Raw genomic sequence first — 6,169 nt, forward strand, 5'->3', positions numbered from 1 at the left:
GTTCTTATAAGGATTTAGAGGCCTCCTTTCATTATTCATTAGATACTGAAATATATATATATATATATATATATAAGCCTTTCTCACCAGACTTTAGCCTTACAGCCACCAGCTTTCTTCACAATCAACAACCGAATTGAAGAAACCGAAACCTTAGTACTTCAGAAGAAGACTAAACCCTCCATAAAACTACAAGTTTTCACAGTTACATCTACTTAGTGCTGGACTTCAAACTAGTACTTCTAAATTAACCAATGAGCCATTAATTCGCAACTTACAGTAATAGTACTTACCCTCCCATAAACTCAATATGCGTTAAATACTTAAACCGTCAAAGGGAAAAATATCAATTTTTCCAATGAATATCTATCTGTGATTTCTTATGCAATATGTGATAAATAGATGATGACTTTATGGATGGCTGTAACTTTTTATAAAGAAGATTGTAAAACTGTTTTAGAGAAAGTAACTTTTTCGAGTTTTTTCAAAGCTACCTTAAAAAGTAGTTTTCTAGCATAACAAGTTTTTAAGAACAACAACATCATTATCAAACTTTTATCCCACCATCTTATAGCATTAGGGGTACTTTTTTTATCACAAAACAGGGCCGATGCATTGCTCCACTTCAACCATCTAATTTGAATTCTACTCATAATATCCCCATCTATTTCACCATCGCTCTAAATAATACCCAAGATATCTAAAACGTGTACTCTTATTAATGACTTGATCGCTCAAAGTCACAAACCCATCACTAGATCTATTAGTACTAAAATCACTCTCCATGTATTTGGTTTTAGATCTACTCAAACGAAAACCTTTAGACTCTAAGGTTGACCTCCATAATTCAAGTTCACCTTCAATTTTCTCTAGTCTTATCAACAAGAAGAATATCGTCAGCAAAAAGCATACACCAATGAACATCTTCTTGCAAATCTCTAGTAAGAACATCCATGACTAAAGTAAAAAGGTATAGGCTTTAGCATGATCATTGATGTAATCTAACTAAAATTGAAAAATACTTGGCCAAACCACCTTGTGTTTGAAACAAGTAACGACTCCAGCAAACAAATCTCTAATGACTTGAATGAAAGCATTATTAATTCCTTTCTTTTTTAGAACTCTACATAACACTTCTTTTGGAACTTTATCACATGTTTTCTCTAAATCAATAAATATCATATGAAGATCTTCCTTTTTCTCTCTATACTTCTCCATCAAACCTCTCAATAAATGTACAGTTTCCATAGTAAATCTACCCGGCATGAATCTAAATTGATTTTGAGAAACATTAGTATCACGTCGTAATCTATATTCCATAACAAGTTTTAAGAACAGCAAAAAAATAGTAGCCAAGCAGAAACTATGGCAGCGGTATAAAAAACAAAGCAACAAAATTACTGTCCCAAAAGAAGCCTTAATAGTAAGCCTCTCAAGATAATACTCTCGAGTCTGGAGCTAATTTATATGTTGCAACTTGACTCTGTTGTTGTGGGTTGTTCCAGGTTTCATTTGGAAGGTGATTTTAGCCATTGTTTCTGGTTGGCTTTAATAACACTACTAATTCAGGGAGCTCTGCACATTCCCACAATCTGCAATGATACACTTTGCAACATATTTTGCGCACTGCAGCCACTACTCTCTGCATCAATTCATATTCCAGACCTTCGTCTACCAACTGCTTCCCTTCTTATCTGAACTACTGTACTAAACATTTATACAGGTATTCTCTACTGTAATAGATTTTGTTGAAGCTTCTCCTTCTCTGTTGCACAATTTCTACTATACAGAAGAACTGCATTCTTCTATAGAATGCAGAATTGTTGATTTCTCTGTTTGCTGATATTCTTCAGGCTCCAGTCATTTCTTCACTCATTTTCTCGTATTTTCAAAAAAATTTAATGGAAAAAATAATATCGAAATATCATGATAAAAAAAAAGAATGAAAGTGCTGCTACATTGATCATAAAACCTTCAATGCCCATTAATTAATACAATAAAAATGAAAGACTGTGACATTGATAGGAATTAGCAGAGAGGGATGTTATTAACGTAAAATTACTATTTTGCCATTGTGCATGTCGGTAAGAGCTGACTTCAGAGGTTCTTAGCTTATTACAAAATTTTGATGTACAATAATAACACTACGGGTGCCAATTTCGGGTCACGGGTCGGGTTCGGGTCGAACTCGAAATTGATCCGGCACTATTCAGGTCAACCCGAATCTGACCCGTTTTTAAAAGTGGGTTGATTTTCTGGATCCAAACACGACCCGCTTCGGGTCCGAGCCAACCCGACATGACCCGTTTCCAACAAAAAATTGCTAGTTTTCGGATAAAAAAGGGTCTGTCTCCTCTTTTTCGAGTAAAAAACGGGTCAATCTCGTGTTGTCGGGTCAAAATTGGGTTTTCGGGTCAAAGTGTCAACCCGAATCCGAAATGGTTCGGGTTCGGGTTGACCCTAACCCAAAATTTTCAGGTTTGATTCGAGTCGGATTTTCGGGTCGTGTCAAATATTGACACCCCTAAATAACACAAGAGAATTTAGATTTCTATCAACCTAAAATCAAATAAGTCTAAGTTCATTTAATTTCAACATCATTAAAATACTCAAATTAATATAATAAACCTGTACTCTCTACAAAATAAGGACACGTGGGGCTCGATTGGTGAGGAGGAAGTGCTCAAAGCATCCATAAAACTCCATCAAACCGCCGTCAAACCACTATAATCTAACTATGATCTTCTAACCCCTATCATTTGACCACCTTCGACGGACCACTGTCATTAGACCACCATCATAAAATTATCATTCGACATGGTCTTCCAGCTACCTCCACCCCTATTACAATTTCCTGATTATTGTAGATTGACTATCACTCCTAAAACATTGTTATCCGACAATAATCCTCTAATAACAACGCCAATGATGGTCGCTCAACTATTATCGTCTTGACCACCATCATCCAAATAAATATCCCAATCACCAGCATTGATGCTCGTCAACTTCAGTACCCACCATTGTCATCAACATTGATGCACATTGTTGACACTAATATAAACATCTCCCAACTTCATGCTTGTCACCACTTACGTCCACACAAGCCATCACCAATAAGATCAATACATGTTGTCCACATAATCTTTGCCTCATTAAGTCAAAATCAATATTTTAAATGGACTTTATTTTTGCCCTTCTCTATTTATAGGAGAACGACCAAAAAAACACAAAGGATCTCTTGAAGTCAACTCCAATGACCATTGATAGTCTTCGGATCTTCCCCCCACCAATGACCGTTGCCGGACTTTCGCTCGTTCGTTGATAGTTGATGAATCTCTTTCGGATCTCTTCCCCCACCGGTCTTCATCGGACTTCCGCCAGTTCATCAGCCACCGTCGAATCTCTTCCCAACCACAGTGCATCACTGGAATTCCGCCTATTTGTTGATAACTGTTGAATATCTTCTAGATCCCCAACCATTGTGGCACCTCTATCGAATATTCTCCTAAATGTTGCAACCATACTTTAAATACCTATCATTCAATCAATATCAAGAATTTTGGCCTAAAATTTTGTTGATTCTCCAATACATTGTATTCTCATCGACCATGGATTAAGACATGATTTGATCTCAGTAATTTGCTCAAATAATAGTAGAATCATTTCAACTTTGTGAGATCCCGTTATTTTTTTCCTTTTCAAGATTTTTCACGTAAAAATTTTGATACTTTTTATCATTTCAATTCTCTTTGTGCACTAAATTTCCGTGCATCACTAAGATGTAAAATCATTTTACTCTATCATCGCAAATTTCTCAGCCCGCAACCGCTCTATTATTATTTTAAACTTTCAAGATAAAATTTTCCCAATTTATAAATTAATAATTAGTATAAAAATTATCTGGATTGAAATCTTGTCTACAATGAGAACCTTCTAGGAGATTCAAGGCCACGATAACAATTGTGTGGTGTATTTGGCGGTGAGTAAAATGTTTTTAATTTATATTATAAAATATAATATAAAATAAATTTCAAACTTATAATTTTTAAGTTAATTTCTTTTTTGTTTTAAACATAAAATGAAATGTTAGATTAATATTTTAAATTTAAGATTATATAAATAAATATTACTGATAAAAAGTTTTAAAATATTAAATAAATTAAATTTTCTTCACCATTAACTATAATTATTTAATCTCACAAAGGAAGATAATTTTATATTTTATGATTAAAAATTTAATTAATCTTATAAATATTTTAGTTAAGCTAAATAAATTGTGAAAGCAATTTTTGCCTTTCTAAAATATTCACTGAAAGCTGGTAAAATCTGAGCCCTTGAAATGATAGCACCCATTTAAGTAACAAAATGATTGTTTTTTATTGAATTAGCCTGCTAAAGGAACAACCATAATTAATGCACACAATAGACTTCTAATAGTTTTCCAATTATTTCCTTGATGGAAATGACTCAAATAAATATTTTTCCGTTTGGCATAAGTAGTTGGTCTCACTCGAATTTGATCAGATTCAAATCCGATCAACTCAAACTGATCATTTCAATAAATAGATAAAAAAGATGAACTTGAACCCGGCCCGCAAACAATTCGAACTCGACCTAATTACTCGTAAACATCTCTTCATCGATGGCTCTTTCTATATGTGGTTGATTTAAAGCTTATTAATTAATGGTAGCTTTGATCTTTTTGAGCCTATTCCTCAAGAAATTTTGGTTGGTTTAAAACTTAGTAACTCTTGTTATTTTTTATCTTTTTGAGCCTACTCTTGAAGAAATTTTGCAAGTTAGTAATCTCTTTAGTAATAAAATATGATGAATATTGCATCTTCTTTTTAGCTTTATATTTGTTTATGTGATTTTGAGGGCAAAAGAATGGCATGGTGATCTTTGGTTTTCTTGATTTTTTCAGGGTAAATTTTTATGAGTTTTTCAATTTTTTATGCCGGTATAGTTTTTGAACTTGTTGCATTAGATGATTTTGATTGCTCTTCTAGAGGTTTTATCCTACTGGAAAATTATCTCCTACATTACCTTTCTCTCCATTTTTTGAAAATACTCCACTTTGCAATGCAACTATGGGAAAAATTATTCTGTGCAAACATTGAATGTTGCCCGAAGACCAATCAAAATGCACAACGTCACCCTTTTACTGCATCACAGCTCAGTACTGCTCAGTACCAAAGCTCAATACTGCTCGGTACTGCGACATCCGGAGGTAGAGCTACGTCTATCATCCACAAAGAATAATTTCTCCAGCTATGAACACTACAATTTTTGTTTTCTATTTCCATGTGAAGGTTTTTTTTATGTATATGGTGGTCATCAATTTAGTTCTTTTGATCTGAGTTAGAGTCAAATGTTTTTAATTTATACCTTGATCTTTATAATCATTTTGCTTTAATATCTTTGGCATTTGGCCCTCATCAATCAAGTCAAGTCTAAATTAGCTCATCAGTCTGCTTGACCCAGCTACACCCCTCATGTCTTTGATTTAATGCTTGCTAAGCGTGTCTCAATTGCTTTTTATTCAAGTAGCTCCACTTGTAAATGGGATACACTCATTTCTTCCAATTTAGCTTATTGATTGGAATCATTAAATATTCTAAGGATTTTTAGGCCTTTATGTTAGTGGAACACATGGCAATCATATTTCCATACCATCTCATCCGATCAATAAAGTCTCACCAAACAAATAAAAACATTATCCCACATAGTTAGTGACTGCATCAGACATGAACACTGATATCATGAAAGAATATTCTTATAGAAACCGAATGAAGGGGAAAAGAGGAGAAACCGTTGGCATTCAACATTTTTAGTACTTGTGATCTCCAGACAGTAATTTTCGGGAGAGAGCTGAGTGTGCACGATAATCTTGATGTTAGAGATCACGAACTTGAGAGTGGTCGGTATGTTGCACTGATCATCGGGCTCGGTTTTTTTATGATCCGTTATTTGAGAGGAGTTCGCCATTGCCGGAAGAAAGAAGAAAAGTCGAGAATCAAAGACGGGGAGAAGAAAGAGGAGACGTCTCTAATACCATGAAAGAAGTGTTTGAATGAATTAACATCGCCATAGATACAAAGTTCTAATACATGCGAGCCATATATAGAGCTAGACTTATAGCCCAACCTATACACGTGTACAAAAAGCA

Source organism: Dendrobium catenatum, unplaced genomic scaffold (genome assembly GCF_001605985.2).
Source record: "Dendrobium catenatum unplaced genomic scaffold, ASM160598v2 original_scaffold_280350, whole genome shotgun sequence".
Lineage (NCBI taxonomy): Eukaryota > Viridiplantae > Streptophyta > Magnoliopsida > Asparagales > Orchidaceae > Dendrobium > Dendrobium catenatum.